The sequence below is a fragment of the Ascaphus truei genome, chromosome 15 (genome assembly GCF_040206685.1).
Source record: "Ascaphus truei isolate aAscTru1 chromosome 15, aAscTru1.hap1, whole genome shotgun sequence".
Classification (NCBI taxonomy): Eukaryota; Metazoa; Chordata; class Amphibia; order Anura; family Ascaphidae; genus Ascaphus; species Ascaphus truei.
Genome location: NC_134497.1, coordinates 23885635 through 23904673, shown reverse-complemented (window position 1 = coordinate 23904673; position 19039 = coordinate 23885635). Strand labels below are relative to the sequence as shown.

Sequence of the window (19039 nt, the reverse complement as noted above, 5' to 3'; positions counted from 1 at the left end):
TATTAGGGGATGTCATCAGGAACAGGTAGCTGAGGTAGTGGGTGCGAGTCCTACCTATATCATGTGCAGCGCCTCCACCTCATCAGGATCTGTGTTTCCGCAGGGAGATGGTCCTGGTGAGGAACTCCTTCTCGATGGTGACTGCCACTGCACAGTAATCTCACACTCACACAGTGGGGGTATCTTTGAACAGGGCATATTTATTGACGTACTCGATGAAGTAGACTGCCCCAGGCAGCTTTCAGCTCTAGCCGCACATTTCTCCGTGCTGTCCCTTTGCCAGGTACGCCCTCCCAATTGGAGTGGGATCCCCTCTCCCCGTAGGGAGATCACCCCTGTGCCAGGTCCCTGGACACAGTGTGGCCTTGACAGGCTTGATTTAGAAACCCGCGCCACTAGTTACAGCACTAGGGTCACAAAGTTATCCTGCAATCCCTTTTACAGGAGCCAAACACTTTAGCAACAACTACACTAACTTGACAGTGTTGTGCCTTATATACTTCAGGGGTAGGCACATCTCTGATGTCACTATCCAAGGACTCAGAGCATGCAGCCACTCCCATCCATACATAGGGCACCTCACCAGGGTGTGAGGGAAAACCTCCATAACTACTGCTGGCATTCCTGTACTTACCAGGGTTTACTGCCAACAGGGAAGATGTCTTCAGTCCATTATTATGCATGGCTACATTCAATTTCAGAATATGTAAGATAGTCAGAATCTACGTGTGAATAAGAGAAACCATTTGCTAACAATCTTAAATCTCTTTCAACTAGTCGTTCAAATGTAGTAATGAATGGACCTCTATTAGAATTGGGGCAGAATAGGGATTTCTTTTTAAACCCTGAGTCTTAATGCACAAAAAATGGTTGTGCAAACGTGTTTATGGGTTCCCCCTGTTGGTGCAAAAGATCATTTAAATCTGACAATGTACAACATTCTTTAAAATCAAGATCATTAGATGATAACTCATTATTAGTTGTAACATCAGCATTGGAAGGATGTAATTGTGGATGGGATACATTCTCTATACATGTTGATATATTATGATTAAAAGTTTTTATGGAGGATTCTTGTCACTCTTGTTGAATTAATCTTCCATAAAAACTTTTTCAAATTTGAGAAGTCTTATTACCTTCAACTGATGGGAACAGCGATGGGGTCAAATATGGCCCCATCGTATGCGAATCTCTTCATGGGTATTTATGAACAGACCCACGTCCTGAATGACGCACCACATACTGGATGAATTCTACATTATAATCGGTATATAGATGACATCTTTATACTATGGGATGGGATGGAGCAAGACCTGATGGATGTGACGCATATCAATGGAATACCATCGACCATCAGGTTTACAGAAAGCCACAGTTCAAGAGAAATCAACTACCTGGACACGGTGGTCTTCCTAGATAACGGAAAAATTGGCACACGGGTTTTCCACAAACCTACAGATAGAAATACCCTATTAGATGCCAGAAGTCACCATCCAGCTACATTGAAGAAGGGTCTTCCCTACTCTCAGATGCTGCGTGCAGTACGGATAACCAGCAACCCCTTGGAAGTGGATACTGCATTAGAGAGGATGGTGGATCGTTGCAGGCAAAGAGGGTATGACAACATGGAAATAGAACAGGCCCTTATCAAAGCCAGAGGCAAGTCTAGGACAGAGCTGTTGATACTGGTCAACAAAACATCCGATAGTGATCGTTTTACTGTTGTTTCAACGTATAGCACGTCCTCAAAGCTGATACAAAACAGCATTAAGAACAACTGGCACATCTTGACAAACGATAAGAAAATTGGAAAGAAATTCCAGTCGCCACCACTCTTTTGCTACAAGAGAGGACGGAACATAGGAGACACACTAACGTCCTCTGACCCCATGGAAAAATATTCTACTGGTACTACATGGCGGAAAAAGACACCTGGAGTATACAAATGTAAGGGTTGCGTAAATTGCCAATACCTTCTTTTAGGAAAAACATGCCCACCCACCCAGTGGACACCCTATCAAAATCTCACACTTCCTGAACTGTGAATCACGTTATGTAGTGTACATTATCAGGTGCCCATGCGGACTTTATTATGTGGGGAAAACGACAAGAATGTTGAAGGAGAGGATCGCAATGCATAGATCATCCATCAGGAAGGTGCTATTAGAGACCATGGACAATGAGGATTTAAGACACCAACCAGTGGCGAGACATTTCAAAGATCTTAAACATAGCTTGGCAACGTTTCGGTGCATGCCAATAGCGCGGGCGCATGTTTCCAGTAGGGGCGGCAACAGGAGCAAGTTGCTATTACAAATGGAAGCGAGACTTATCTATAGTCTTAATACTGTGACCCCTAAGGGTTTCAATGAGGACCTCAATCTAGGGTGCTTCTTGTAACTAGCTCTGGGTCATATCTTTATATCGCCCTGCTGTTGCATGTCCAGCGAGTGCATAATGCCTGGGAGCTATTTTTGCCATCTGCATAGTCATTCAACCTTTTCTTTAATATCTTGGCTTCTCTATAGCACTTGTCTGTGGGACAAAAGATGTTAATTTATTTGCTTGTATATATCTAGACACAGTATGTTTGTTAAGAATTTCTTGATATGTATGTATGCCCCTTTTTGTGTTCACACTCCCTAATCCCTTATGTGTTAAAATGATTGTTTTCCATATGGCTTTTATTTTTTCTGTCACGGTATGTTTTAACTATGTTTCATAATTAACAACTTGGTAGTGGGCACTTGTGTAGGTACATTAGTTGGTCTGTTTACATATCTCCCTGTACATCTGGCTGTGCTGCATGCTGTGTATTAAAGCTGCAGTTCAGTCTTTTTTTTTTGTTTGTTTTTTAAATTTATTTTTTTACTTCAATAGTTTCATGTGTGCAATCACTAATTACCTAAAGAACTGTATAGCTGCAGGTCAATTCGTTCTCCATGTATTGATAGGTCGAAATTTGGTGACATAATTAGTGAAGGGATCTGTTTATATTCTGTTTGTCTGTCAGTGGAAGCTCATGAATATTCATGAGCAATCCTGCATTGACATGTGCTAGAGGGAGGGCAGGGCTGACAAAGGGGTGTGACAGGACATGAAGGGGCAGTGCCTTAGCAAATGGCTGTTAAAATAGAATACAAGAAAATTGGTCTTTAAAAGTTGTTTTTTTTAAAACAGAAAATGCTAAAAGTATTTTTTCTTACTACAGAACTGATTTATTAAAAAAAAACCACACATGCAGGATATTGCCTGAACTGCAGCTTTAATAGAGACCTTAGGCCTGTCACCAGGACGCCTTTGGGAATATGCAGGGTTAATAGTTCTTAGCCTCATTAGATCCCCCCCCTCCAAGATGGTAGCTACAGTATACAGCCTGAGCACTGGATGTCATACTCCTATGGGTGTAGCAGTCAACAGGTAATTGAGCACAGGTGTTTGGTCACATGTGGTGAGGGTATATATATGTCTGTGTGTCAGTCTGTCTTGGCACCCGCCTTGAGAAAGGTTCCACTCCGGAACCGAAGGATTGGGCGGCCTGTTCATTTTGTTTGTTTGTGTGTGCGTCTCTCTCTTTCTCTCTTATACTGTATATAAATGACAAAGAATACAATAGTGACATGGGTCACTAGTGGCAGTCGTCCTGCGGTGATCCTTCCTTCAGCCAAAGTCGTCTCTTCCTACTTCTGTCCTATTACTACAGGTTTTGGTAAGATAACTTTTTCCCACACAGAGACATATGCACTCAGGTTAGTGGAATACTGTATGAGATATTGGACCCCTGATTATATTGGTCAAACATATCCTTTGGTTTTATCAGCATATATATTTATGTATTGACATTTTCTTTCTTTTCCCCTTTGTTTTTGTTCATTGAGGCACTCAGCGTCACTGTGAGCCTGTATAATGCATTGGGTACTGCCCTGATACGAAGCCATCACCATGACTGCAAGAGAAACAATTTCTGTGCACTGACAGAGCAGGGCGTGTTTATGCTGTGCTCCTTTGAATACCTCCCTCTGCTGGAGCGCACAACACAGGGATACACTGTTTGAGATCTGACACATGCGCCCCCGCATCTCCGGACAACAACAGCTGCTTAGTGTGGAGTGAATAAATTAGCCTAAGTTGCAGAGACATGCCTGTATGACGTCATCAAAGCAGGTCTTTATCTGGCAGATGATTCCAGGACACACACACAGCAGCTATATATGGAGACAGCAGGAGTTAGAGGAAGAGACGTGATATAATAGACTTTTGACATGTTGGTTTGGACACTGAGCTTTCATGCATTCTCCTCTGGCTTTTTACAGGACTCTGATTTTGAGCTTAAACTCTGTATAGTGATTGCTGGGTTCAGCTTTGGTTGTTGGGGAGACTAGGGACCACCAGGGAAGTACCTTGTGGTCCTTTAGACCCGAGGGAACCTGCCTGAGGAAGAGGTTATTCCCCGAAATGTTACCCCTCTAATTACCCTCCCCTCATTGGTTTTATTTCCCCCCCTCTGTCTTTGTCTATTGTCCACTCCCTATCCCAGTGTTCCCTGTCCCCTTTCATCCTTATTGTAGAGTTTTTGTCTACCCACTAATGCCACATCACTCCAGGTTTAACTTTATTTGTGCCTACATTAAATTATTTACATTGTATTGTATTGTATGTCTTTATTTATATAGCGCCATTAATTAACATAGCGCTTCACAGTAGTAATACACGTGGTAATCAAATAACAGATAATATATGTAACGGTATTCCCTGGGAATACAGACGCTACTACCTGCTGTGTAACCTGTGTGGCTCTCAGGAGCCTAAGCCTCCGCTTGGGGAGCCTGGGGTACATACATATAATACGATCTCGTGGTGCAACGCCTCCACCTGGGAGGGATCCCAACGGAGTGGGAGGAGGCCCTCACAGAAACAATCACATTAAGCAAACAGTTGTAAAACAGAACTGGCTTTACTGCATATATATAAGCATAACATTCACTAAACACATTAACGGTTAGCACTGCATAAGGATATTGCATAATCCCCACACCCACCACCGTGTGCCCCCACACCGGGTCCACAGAATAACCCCCCTTGTCCCGTGGTCAGCGCTGCCACTATGTGAGATTACTCTCGTGTGTGCACGTGCGTAACGTTACCTGCCCAGTGTGACGGCACATGGGCGTTAAAGACTCTTCACAAAGGATCAGATTACTTTAGGACGACGTCCGGTTCCTTCGGTGAGAAGATCTGTGGGGCGGTCCACCCTTGGTACGGTTCCGCTCTCTGTGCTGAGCAGGCTTGATCCCAAGCCTCTGGAAGGAAGCGCAGCGTCCGCTGTGTCCCTAACTGACTCTGTGTCGAAAGGGGCAGGGTCCCTAACCTGGGGCCTGTCCCTACAACACTCAACTACTGGTGACTCAGGGCTATCTGGAGCCTAGGGGGCTGCTGGCCTAGTGCAGGGAGTCACTGACTCCTGCACCATACCTCCTTCCCCTAGCTGCTCCTGACGCCGACTGACTAGCGTGCTCCAAGCCCGCGAAATGTATCCATTCTCCCCTGCAGGGAGATTCTGTAGCCCTATTGGCTCCCTGGGGTCACGTGGGGCGGTCCTGGGGCTCATGGGAGATGTAGTCCCTTCTGTGTGCCCTCCCCTGATTGGCTGCCTCTCGCGCGCTGTCACTGTGCATGCGCAATGTCCCTGGCTGGCCGCCGCATGCGGGGACTCACTGCGCATGCGCGAACACATAGAAGATGGCGGCGCCCTCGCCGCCCTGCTTCGGGAGCGCCGGGAGCCCTGACAACGCGATCGCGGCCTTGGCAACCGGCCGCACGCGTCCCCGGCAACCCCCGCACCAGTTCCCATCTGCCCCTCACTCCTGCAAGCGCCGGCGGGTCTGCCATTGGCTCGGCGGCACCCGCGATCGCCAGCCAGGTGAGGGAGGGGCGACATGCAGAGGGGGACCTGGCTACATCTAAATAACAGATCATAGGAATAAGTACTTTAGACATAAAAGTAACATTAAGGAAGAGGAGTCCCTGCCCAGAGGAGCTTACAGTCTAATTGGTAGGTAGAGAGAACGTACAGAGACAGTAGGAGGGAATTCTGGTAAGTGCGTCTGCAGGGGGCCAAGCTTTATGTATCATGTGTTCAGAATATCCACAGTGCTATTCATATGCTTCTTTAAGCAAATGGGTCTTAAGGTGGGTCTTAAAGGTGGATAGAGAGGATGCTAGTCGGGTACTGAGGGGAAGGGCATTCCAGAGGTGTGGGGCAGTCAGTGAAAAAGGTTTAAGGCGGGAGAGGGCTTTAGATACAAAGGGGGTAGAAAGAAGACATCCTTGAGAAGAACGCAAGAGTCTGGATGGTGCATAACGAGAAATTAGGGCTGAGATGTAAGGAGGGGCAGAAGAGTGTAAAGCTTTAAAAGTGAGGAGAAGAATGGAGTGTGAGATGTGGGATTTGATCGGAAGCCAGGAGAGGGATTTCATGAGGGGAGATGCTGAGACAGATCTAGGAAAGAGTAGAGTGATTCTGGCAGCAGCGTTTAGGATAGATTGTAGGGGAGACAGGTGAGAGGCAGGAATGCCGGACAGCAGGAGGTTACAGTAATCAAGACGGGAGAGAATGAGGGCCTGAGTCAGTTTTAGCAGTCGAACAACAGAGGAAAGGGCGTATCTTAGTTATATTGCGGAGGAGAAAGCGACAGGTTTTAGAAATGTTTTGAATGTGAGGGGAGAGTGTGAGAGAGGAGTCGAGTGTGACCCCTAGGCAGTGTGCTTGGGCTACTGGATGAATGATGGTAGTTCCAACAGTAATATGGAAGGAGGTAGTAGGGCCAGGTTTGTGAGGAAGTATGAGGAGCTCTGTTTTGGCATTAACCGTGTTGAATCGATTATTCTCTAGTCAGTGAGTGCTGGAACCTTAGTTTGTATTTACCATTATTTCTAGGGGGAATTGGGGTCCCCCTGTGTTCCGTGGGCACCCTGCACATATTAATTTATACGCTTTTGAGTGCTGTCTATTCCGTATTTATTGGTTAGTATTGGACAGTGCAGTACGGTACTGTAGGTTAAAAGTGTGGTTTAACTGTACAGTACCTCTAAAATGTATTCCTTGTCATTACACAGCATAGCCTATGATAAGGGACGCCAACAAGATGTGGTCCAGGCACGGGCATGGATCGAAAGTGGTGAAACTTTTCAGGATTGCATCTTTACTGACGAGTCTACTGTATCGCTCGAGAGATTTGCCACCTTTGCATTCCACAAAAAAGGACGCATATCTATGAAGCCGTGCCCAAAACACCCAGTGAAGCTACATGTGTGGGGTGCAATCTCTAGGCGTGGACCAAGATGCATCGTCATCTTTGGCGGTAAAATAATGCACAAAGTCACATGCTGTAGCCTTATGCACTGTACTGTACTAGTGTGCAGTATTTTTAGCACTTTTCTTGTTACAGGAATCATAAATAAAGTATTTTGTCAAGAGAAAATAATGCCCTCGATTGTGGAATACATTACACGTGAATTCCCAGATTGTCACCGGTTCTTCCAGGACAATGATCCCAAACACACCGCGTCTAGTGAGCATATTCTTGCCAGCGGTATCAACTGGGTGAAGACGCCAGCGGAGTAAGTACGATAACCGTTTCTCATTTTTTTTACAATGTTTACTGTGTATCTCTTTAACTAATTCTCCTTCTTTCCCCCCTCCAATTCCAGGTCGCCAGATTTCAATCCTATCGAAATGGTATGGCATCAGCTGAAGGATCATATCCGAAAAGTGGTGAAACCATCAAAAAGGATGAATTGGAATAACGTACTCACCGTAGAAAGATGTAATAAATATATAGATCATATTGCGACCCTGTTGCCCATTGTGATAGAGCATAATGGGCAGGCATCAGGAAAATAGTAAGGTACAGTGCTGTAGTATGGTAAGTACAGGTACAGTATGATACAGGTATGTATGGCACAGATTGTCTTTAATATGCACTTTACTGCACTCATTTTTTTTTCCCAGCGCCTGCTGAACTACAAATCTTGTTATACAGTAGTTATAATGTAGTATAGAGTTCCAGTATACAGTACAGTATACTGTAGTTAGACAGTTACTGTGTACTGTACAGTATACAGTATAGTTTGACAGTAGTAACTGCATAGTCCTATATGCTGTAGTTATAGTGTAAGCAATGCCAATAAATGCTCTTTACTGCACTATTTTTTTCTTTTCAGAGAGGCTGAACTACAGAAGGAGGGGGGGTAGCATGTGTAAAATTTAGTGAACTGTGTGTATAGTGTATCAACAGTCCTAATTTACACAAACCCCCCCTCTCTCAATGAACTATAGAATTCAAAGTGGCCATGACGAAGAAGATAAAGACTGAAAATTTGTATTACTGTTTTTATTATTATATATTTGAATTATTCATGATTATTTGTATTTTTCATTCTTCCATGATTATCCATTTTCATGATGTCAATGTCGGGTGCTGCTGAAGTGATGACAGGTGCTACCGTTACAAAGAAGATAAAGATAGAATTTGTATTAGAAAGATAACATTTGCATTATTCATGATTGTTTGTATTTTTCATCTTGATAAAATAAAATAAAATTCTTTAAATTCACGATCATCATTGATCATTTCTTTCTTTTTCTTTGAACTTTAATTAAATTCACTTTGAATGTGTTGGGGGGGGGATTCTTCAAGAAGGGGTTGGGTTTGTTTGTGAAGTGGTTAGGGGTGGGCTACACTAGTTGCCAAGAAGGGCTTATCAGATTAACATATTAAATTTGGGAATGAGTGGATAAACATTTCTATTCACGTTGTAAGGCTTTGTGTGTGAAGTGGTGGTGGGTGAGGGGGGTTGAAGGTGCTACAGTAGTTACCACCGGCCCTTAAACTTGAAATGCTCTTGGTACCAGTATGTGAGTGGATGAGTCATTCGAGAAGGGATTATCACACGTGCGCAGGCGTTACCGTAAAAAAAGCCTCAGATTTTAATGAATGGCTTCGGGGTTGGGGGGTGGATGGAGGAGTCATTCTCGCCAATTCAAATAAATACAAATGAATGGTTTGGGAGAGGTGTCGATAAGAAGTAGAAATATGCGTTTCAACAAGGTTCCAATGAGACATACACGCAGGTGCAGAAATGTGAGAACATGCTCGGGAAGAATAAACTATGAAACTGAGCCAGAGAGCCACCGGTTACAAATGAATGGTTTGGGAGAGGTGTCGATAAGAAGTAGAAATACTTTAGCCTTGTGTGTGCGGAGGGGAGGGGGAGAGCGCTGTATGATGGATTATTAGTTCAAAGAAATATTTTCAACAGGTCATCATAATGTTTTGATCCCCACACCCCCAAATAAAAATCACAGTATGCCACCCACCTCATAAAGTACATACAGTACATGACTAGTGTAGAATTAAAAAGCTACAGAAGTAATTGGTTCTGAGAATATCATTAATTGTTATGCAGGCACATGTCGAGAACCAAAAAAAATAATTTTCAGACTTGAAATTCAAATTGAATGAGAAGTCATACATGCATGCGCCTAAATAATCAACAAGGTTCCAATGAGACATACATGCATGCGCAGAAATGTGATGACAGGCTCGGGAAGATTAAAGTCAGAAAGCTACCCATTACAAATGAATAGTGTGGGAGAGATGTAGATAAGAAGTAGAAATACTTTAGCCTTGTGTGTGCGGGGGCGAGGGGGAGAGCGCTGTACAATATGCTGGATTATTAGTTCAAGGAAATATTTTCAACAGGTCATCATAATATATAATTGCACAGAAATGTGATAACACGCCTATGCGTTTCAACAAGGTTCCAATGAGACATACACGCATGCGCATAAAATAAAAACAGTATGAAAAGAGCAAGCCTAACAAAAGTATTGACTAATAAAAAATACATATAGAAATGTGATGACACGCATAGAGTATCCGCATGAGTGGGATAATCCGGGATAAAAATATTTTATATTCGGAAGACGCAACGTTATATTTTTGTAATACTGTACTTCTTTTCCCTTTAGTATCATGTATACAGTACAGTATGTGCCCTCATATTTTTTATGTGTATGGCTAAGGAGCCTCATACTACTGTACAGGCATACCCCGCATTAACGTACGCAATGGGTCCAGAGCATGTATGTAAAGCGAAAAATGTACTTAAAGTGAAGCACTACCTTTTTTCCACTTATTGATGCATGTACTGCAATCATCATATACGTGCATTACTGATGTAAATAACGCATTTGTAACAGGCTCTATAGTCTACCTGCTTGCGCACAGCTTCGGTACAGGTTGGGAGCCGGTATTGCTATTCAGGGCGTGCTGACATGTGCATGTGCGAGCGGCCATTTTCCTATTGAGTGATATGTCCTTACTAGCGAGTGTCCTTAAACTGGGGTATGCCTGTATACAGTACAATCGCCAAGAAGTCTGTCCTGCGCTTCAGTGTATGTGGGTAAGTCACCTTAAATGTCTCAGACACTGGGGCAGTGTACGAGGGAGCTCAGCGTGGCCACAGAGTTGACCGGTGCAGGGGGATATACAATCTTACCTCAACTGCATCTCCGGTCTGGGACCCGCTCACCTCGGCTGCTCCTGCGTGCCGCCGTCTGGAGTGTCAGGATACAAGAGAAGTTTCGGCGCAACTGCGCATGCCTGAGTCAGTGAAGCTCCCGGATGTTCTTCAATCAACTTTATTGTAACAATAACACACAAGGGCTACACCGCAATCTCCCCCTCTACGCGTTTCACCCTTACAGATAGGGCTTCGTCTCGGAGTGGGGAGAAGCGGTAACTGACTGATTAAATACATAAAAAAGCTCTAAAACATTAACCGCTTCAATGCTCAAGCCTATTTGAATATTAAACACATATGCCAATCCTGTGTATGACAATTACTTGAATACAATCTCTATTATTCCTAGAATCTCAATTATTCCTAGTTATACCCTTGTATTCTGATTGGACTCAGGCTATATATTGAAGGTATATAAAGAAAGTTAAAAAACTGCTGACAACATTGCAAGTGTCTAATTGGGTCCCTTAAATCAATGTTACAAATTCATTAACAGCTTCAAATTTCTATAGTGTGTAAAAGTATTTTGTCACTATACAAAACCCTATAATACACATACTTAATAATGAAGGTTATATGATGCTGCTTCAGCATTGAATAATAAGGGCAACCAAAGAGACGAAATAAGATGGGGAAAAGGAGGAAGGGGAGGGCGGGGGGGGGAAAGGGTGGAAAGGAGGGGGGGAATGGAGGAAAGGAGGGGGGGAAGGGGTGGAAAGGAGGGGGGGAAGGGGTGGAAAGGAGGGGGGGAGGGGTAGAAAGGAGGGGGGGGAAGGGGTGGAAAGTGCTGCTTTATAATATGCCATCAAGTAAGGTACCGCTAGTCCCCCTCTAATCGTAGGCCTGATTAATATGCCCTTTGCAATTCGTGGGCTCTTATTATGCCATATGAATTTCATGATTCTCGACTGTAAGGCGAGGATGTCGGCCCGCACCAAAGGTATCGGCAGGGCCCGGAACAGGTAAAGCACCCTTGGCAAAAGATTCATCTTAATGCTATGAATTCTTCCGATCCAAGAAATTCCAAACCCCGCCCACACCCTAAGATCCTCCCTTAGAGTTCGGAATAGTTTGGGATAGTTGGCTTTGTATAAGGAGCCATAGGTCTTAGTGATTTGGATACCTAAATATTTGATTGAGGAGGCTTGCCATTTAAAGTTTAGTTCAATTAATTTTTTCACTGGACGTGGGAGACTAATATTTAGGGCTTCAGACTTAGTCTGGTTAATTTTGAACCCTGAAATTTGGCTAAACGTTCCCAGAATCTCAAAGACATTGGGCAGAGAAGTAAGCGGTTTTGACAGTCAGGATGACGTCGTCAGCGTATAATGCCACTTTATGGGACTGGTCCCCTACATCTATCCCTGCTATATCTGGGCTTAGGTGAATATGAGCCGCCAGGGGTTCTATACATAATGCAAACAGCAGCGGGGACAGGGGGCATCCCTCTCGCGTCCCGCTACAAATGGTAAAGTGCTCTGAAGGGATGCCCTGATGGCGCACCCTAGCTGTGGGGCCTTTATACAGGGCTAAGATGGCTTCTAAGATGCGTCCCTCGAACCCAAATGCTCCTAGTACTGCCCTTAGATAGGTCCAATCGATCCTATCGAAGGCCTTCTCAGCATCCAGACTTAACAACATAGACGGGATGTTCTTTGTATTGGCCAGATCAATCAAATCTATGATGGGTCTCGTGTTGTCTGCCGCTTGCCTTCCTCCGATAAATCCCACTTGATCCGGGTGGATTAGCCTGGGCAGGACAGTGCCCACCCTGTTAGCTAGCAGTTTAGAGAATATTTTCACATCGGCATTGATCAGGGATATGGGCCGGTAGCTCTTGCAGTCTACCGGGTCCTTGCTTGGCTTATGGATCAGGGAGATTGAGGCCTGGAGCATCTGGGATGGGAAGGAGCCTCCCGCTAGAATTTCATTACATTTTAGAAGCTGTGGCGCCAGTATTTTAAGGAATTTTTTGTAATATAAATTTGAAAAACCATCTGGTCCCGGTGCTTTAGCTGGTTTAAGGGCTTTTATAACCTCTGATAATTCTTCGAACATAAAATCTCCCTGCAATGCCTCCTTCTCCACTCTGCCCAATTTGGGAAGACGTGCCTCTCTGAGGAATTTCTGGGTTTTCTCTCCTGTCTTTTGTGTGTGGCTGACCTTATCTCCGTCGTAGAGTACTTCGTAGAATTTTTTGAATTCCTCAACGATTCGTCTAGGATCGGAGGTAAGGTCCCCCCCCTTAGTGCGGATTGAGGAGATACTATAATTAGGTAATTTATTACGTAATTTATTGGCAAGGAGAGTATCTGGCTTGTTGGCTTTGTCGTAGAACTTACGCTTAGACCAGGCCAACTCCCTCTCGGCTCTGGAGTTTAGCAACAAATTGAGTTTAGTTTTGGTATCAGAGAGTTCCTTCAGGGTAGCACTCTGTTTGTTGGATATATGAAGTGCGGAAAGGTGTGCTAGTCTCTCACGCAAATCTTTTATCTGAGACTCCTTAGCTCTTTTTGTTTGTGCTGCTAGATTTATTAGGAGTCCCCTCGTGGTCGCCTTATGGGCCTCCCAGAGTGTGGAATGGGAAGACACGCTCCCTGTGTTAATCTCAAAATATTCCTTGATTTTATCTCTTATCGCCCGCTCCGATATTGGATTTTTTAACAGCAGCTCATTTAATTTCCAGTTCGCCCCCGGCCTGTCCATTAACCGCAGAGCACACCGCAGTTCAATTGGTGCGTGGTCTGACCATGAAATATCATGGATCCCAGAGTGGGAGACCATGGAAACCGCCTTGTTAGAGACCAGGAAGTAATCTATCCTACTGTATCTGTCGTGGGGATGTGAGTAGAAAGTGTATGCTCTCTCAGTGGGGTGCTGTTCCCTCCATATATCGATCAGTTGGCAGTCTCGTAACCCTTGAAGTATGGTTAGTACATCATGTTTCTGTGGTTGATTAGTCCCCGTGCATCTGTCCAAGTCTGGGTCTAGGGTGTGGCTCATGTCCCCTGCTAGTATTATACAGCCTCGTGCCACCTGGTGTAGCTTATCAAAGAATGTCGTGAAGAACTGTGGGGTCTGTTCACAGGGGGCATATATATAGAACTTAAGGTGACCTCTTGATTATTAATTGTGCCTGTGACTATGACATATCGCCCGTCCGTATCGACATAAGAGTTAATGACCTGGAAGGGCAATCTGTGGTGGACTAGAATAGCCACTCCCCTTTTCTTAATAGCCGCAGAGGACATAAAGGCTGTCCTAAAGTGTTTGTCTAGGTATTTTGGGTGATTAAGTTTGGAGAAGTGTGTTTCCTGGATAAACACTATTTCTGCTTTTTTGCGGGTATAATCTCGGAAAGCGAGTCTACGTTTTATTGGGTTATTAAATCCTTTGACATTGTGTGAAATAAGGATCAGCTCTTGACTCATCTGGAAAATGGGGTGAACTTGCAGCAGGGGGCGACGGTGTTCTTCATTCCGCCGCTAACCTTGTCTGTTGTAGGGCAATCTCCGCACCACTGTGCTCTCGAGGTTCCATGGCTGGCGAGTAAACAAAAGGGAAACAAAAGGAGGACTGGGAGGAAACAAAAGGGAAACATGGGGGGAAACACATATACAACCACACACAATTAATGTCCTCAGAGCTGTGGCCCCGCCAACTTGGCTCCAAGTCCAATGCCTTTGGGGTCTGGGGACCTGCCACGGGGTGCTCCCTGTTGTTACCTCACCCCATGATCCCCCTCCCTCCCAAAGGACTTTGCTGGGTCTTCCCCAGCCCCTGGCCCATGTGGACCGCAGAGCAGGCCGAGATCCCTCAGCTCCCGCCCCGCTCCTAATCTAATAACTGTAATACAACCTTTATGCCTTGCAACTCCTAGATTTAACGCTAACCCTGGTATAATGTGCTACCTCTCGCGTCCCTAACTTTTATCTTAGAATCAGACTGGGTGGCCCCTTTCTCAAACCCCTCCTCTGGGGCTCTCTCTTCTGTATAGCTTATTTCCCTCTTATGACGCTTCGGTCCCCTTTCTCTTTCTAAACCTCCCTTGTCTCTATACCACTGCCGACATGCCTCTCTCTTCTAATCATCCCTCTAACCTACTAACCCTTCGTCTACCTACTGCTGCTCTCTAATCACTTTCTATACCCTCTCAATCCTTATTACAACACTTACTCTTACCTTCCTCTCTCACTTCCCCCTTCACCCCTTTTCTCCTATCCACTGCTACTCTCCTTGCTTACTCCCTCTTCCACACTCCTACCACTAACACGTCCCTTCCGCCTTCAACTTACATACCCACCCTTTCCCTGCTTCACCCTCCATTCACTCGTTGTCACCCGGACTGTTCCAGTCACATTCCCCTTACCGACCGACCTTGTGTACTTCCCTCGCACTATCTCCTTCTTCTAAACTTCACCTGCATAACCCTTCATCCGCCCCGGTCGCTGCAGCTGTTCCCTAGTTCCGTAGCCTATCTCCAGCTCTGTATCCCCCTCTCCCTCGCCCCTAGGCCTCTACAGCTATATTGCCCCTTTAGATGGTAGTAATGGGCCCTCGTCCCTCTGGCGCAGCTTCGTTGGCCTCTTCGGTCGCTCCGTGTAGTCCTGCTCCTGTAACATTAAAGTTCCCGCTACGATGGGCCTTTCGCATGACGCGTGTCGCCATCTTGTGTCGTCTGGATATCAACTCCCTGCTCCCTCCAAGATGGCCGCCCGCTCACTTCCGCTACTGGCGCCCGGACATCCGGTCGCCGCCATTTTGGGAGCGTAGTTCGTCCTGGGAGGTTGTGTTCGCGCTCTCTGCTCGGCTGGTGGGGACTTCCTGCTCCTGCGTTCCAGGCTGGGTTCTCTGCCATCCTCGTGGCTGCCGCCATCTTTGGGCCTCCTGCTGCCATCGCTCAGGTAAGTGAATCATATTTTACAGGTTATCATGCGAGGATTTTCTCACCAGAGGAAATCTTTTCTTGGGCCCTGTATCGTCGTTTAAGTTCATCTCCTCTGGGCATGTTACCTCCTCAGCCTAATGTACCGTGAGCTGACACAAGGCCGTAGCGAAATAACTGTTAACCTTCAACTTATAACCAGATAACTTTGTGACCAAACATTTTAGTTTATTTTAAGGGTCCTTCCCTTGCTGGTCCTCAACTTTTATTTCTTGGTGACCGGGGAGTTTGTCCCACTGTTGCCCAGCTGGGACCCGGGATCTCCTCCGTCTCTTCAGTGGCCGGCGGGGCGCCCTTAAGACCCAGCTTCTGTAGAAATACCTCTCCTTCTCCGATCTCCCTCATGAAGAAGGATCTGCCATTCTTGCTTACTGAAAGCCCGAATGGAAAGGTCCAACGGTAGCGGACATTGTGATCCCTTAATATTTTTGTTATTGGGAGAAGTGCCCTGCGTCGCAGCAGTGTCAAGGGGGATAGGTCCTGAAATATAAGCAATCTTGCTCCTTCAAACTCGACCGCCGGGGTAGTGCGAGTCTTGTGGAGGATGGCCTCCCTGGTCTTATAATAGTGCAAACGCACTATGATGTCGCGTGGTTGCTCTGTTTGTATAGGCCTCGATCTTAAAGCTCTGTGGCAGCGATCCATCTCTAGTCTCTCCTTGGGGGTGTCCGGTAACAGTTCCCCCAGCCATCTCAGGACGTACCCCTCACAATCCCCTATCTCCTCGGGGACCCCCCGGATCCTGATATTGTTACGCCGCTCACGATTTTCGGCATCTTCTTGTTTTTCCTTGAGATCATTGATTTGTATTTGCATCTCCGCCGTCTTTCTAGCATTCCGCTTAGCAGCCGTGGTAGTTAGATCGAGTTGTGTCTCCACTCGTCCTGTGCGCTTCCTGAGGCTACCGAGCTCCCTCCCCAGCTCTTTGACCTCCACCTGTAATAAAGTTTTTAGATCGGTATAAAGGCGATTAAAATCGCAAAGCCGAACTGGCTGATAATCAGGGTTTCCACTGTCCTCCCTCTCTCCTTCCCGCTCTGAATCGGAGCCCTGGTTTGAACTCGGCGCCATTGTGGATTCAGCCGCGCTGTTTCTAGTACTGCCGAAATATTGGGGGAGCCCCTTTGGTTTCGGGGTTTTGGCCTGCCGTTTTGACATCCTGATTAGATGTGTAATTGTTAGGAGTAGTTTTCCAGCTTTTTTACGTGGATTTAAGGTTGATTTATAACACTATTCTATGAGCGGGGCATAGAGCACTGTAATCACGCATCCATTCTCTCTGCCGTCGCGCATGCGCCTCGTTTTCATATATTTTTTAAGTAATAAGAAAGTAGTCACAGGTGTGGCCTGCGGCTTCCATTCCAATCAAACTGTGGGTACATACAAGTGAGCCATCGTATATACATTGCTCTCCATTAACTTCTGTTCTCCTCAAAAACTGTAGAGAAGAAAGAAAAGACAAATCACATTATTATCAACTTGTATCTTTTTTCAGCTTTTGTATAAAATAGACATTACTTTGAGACCTCACTAACTGTCCCAAATTTTAGATTTGTAAATCGTGCGAGGAAACGAGGAGAACTTTGTGGCGTTCCAGTACCACAGGAAAATCTACTACAGAACCTGCACAGACCTCCCCACACACACAGAGCTCCTGGTCTGGAGATTAATATGGGAAAGAGCTTGGTATCAAGGTGGGTACGCTGTGGAAAAGTAACGTGCCAGGACACGGTAATCAGGAATATGTATGTTATGTGGTTTTTACATCTCTATTGTCTTATTACTGATGTTAAATTGCAAATAGTGATAGATCTGCATACACCATCACATATTTATCGGAACGGGATGAACGGCAGAAATACTGCAAATATTTTATCACCTACTCCAGGCTGGCGTTAGCCCTGTCTTTCCTATGTATATAATGACCAATATACTGCCCATTATATACATACAGTAGGCAATATGAGCTAAACCAACATGGAATAGATGATAAAATAGTTGTTAAAATACATTACAGTACATATTAACCCCTTAGTAGTCCACTGGTCAACTAGTCATCGTTTTTCATGAGTAGCTGACCACACAAGATGATATACACATTACACTACTTACCCCCTTTTGCCACCTTAGTAGCTAATAAAGCATGGATAGTTCTTGGTTTGTCCCGAAGTCATAAAACACTATGAGCCTTATTCAGAGAGGGTTGATAAAAAAAAATCGCCAGGGAATTTAAAATGCCGTTTTTTGGGTGTTGCTATCACGGTATTCAGAATGGCTCGATTACCAGTGATAGCAAAATTCCCAAAACGGGCGAGTTGCTGCCAGCGAGAGCCTCGAGCCTCTGAAAAGGCCTAAACCGGCGATTCATTTCTGCTGCAGAGAGAGCTGCTCTGAGAGAGCCGCCTCTCACAGCGGAAATGTCGTCCGAAATTTATTTATTTAAATATACATTTCTTTAATAGTGTAGAGGTGCAGGGGGTCTCCGGACCTGAACCACGTTTGTTTTATGTCCGGGGACCCCCTGCTTCCCGAGATACAGGCACCTTTATGGGGTGCCGGTATCTCCTATGCAAGGAACTGTCCCAGACACGTGACGCGGGACATTTCAATGCAGAGGGATACCGGCACCCCATAAAGGTGCCTGTATCTCGGGAAGCAGGGGGACCCTGGACATAAAACCAACGTGGTTCAGCTCCGGAGACCCCCTGCACATTTACACTATTAAAGAAATGTATATCAATAAATATTTTAATAAACATCAATACACGTCCCCCCCTCTGCCCAAACCCATACAGTACAGTAATGGGCAAAATAACTATTATCCAGATATGGATAATAGATTATTTGCCCATTATTAATCACTGCATTAGCATACGAAAATAAAGTAAATAAATACAGTTATACTTACCACAACAGCAGGTCCCTCTGTCCTCCATAGCAAGAAAGCATATATACATAATAAAGACATTCTAATGGCCCCTAACCCCTTAATCACATTAGCGGTTACTAACCGCTATAGTCATTAAGGGGTTAACCCACCCTGACCCGATACCAACCCAGGAGGCCTAAGCACCCACCCCTGAAGGACTATACCCACCCTATACCCATTGAGTAGTATAGTGGTACATCATACCCATATAATAATAATATGGGCATGATAAGCCTCTATAACACTCAATGGGCACCCTAATTACAATACATTAATACACAAGACACATAATAATAAAACCTAACTAAACTCCAAAAAAACACTCTTCACTAAATAAAAACAGTAGCCAGCTAATCCAATCAATAAAAGCAATTACAACATCAACAATTAATTCATTAAACCATTACCCAATCAAACCAAATAATTCCTAAACCAACTCAAAATGAATAGTAACACTAACCAAACAAAACAATGAATTACTCCAACATTAATGAATGTAACCATTAAAAGACAAAGAAATAAATTAAAACAATCTCTGAAGTAACCATAAAACACATTAGCTAACATAATATAACATT

General features: G+C 44.9%; 1 protein-coding gene across 3 annotated transcripts in view; it reads left to right on the top strand.

Moving 5' to 3' along the window:
* LOC142466679 (uncharacterized) overlaps positions 1 to 19039 on the top strand; it is a 40182-nt gene that overhangs the window by 13349 nt on the left and 7794 nt on the right. For all 3 annotated transcript variants that reach the window (XM_075571968.1, XM_075571969.1, XM_075571970.1), the window contains one exon: positions 17083 to 17226. The gene's annotated coding sequence lies outside the window, so the exon portion shown is untranslated. The remainder of the gene's footprint in view (positions 1 to 17082; positions 17227 to 19039) is intronic.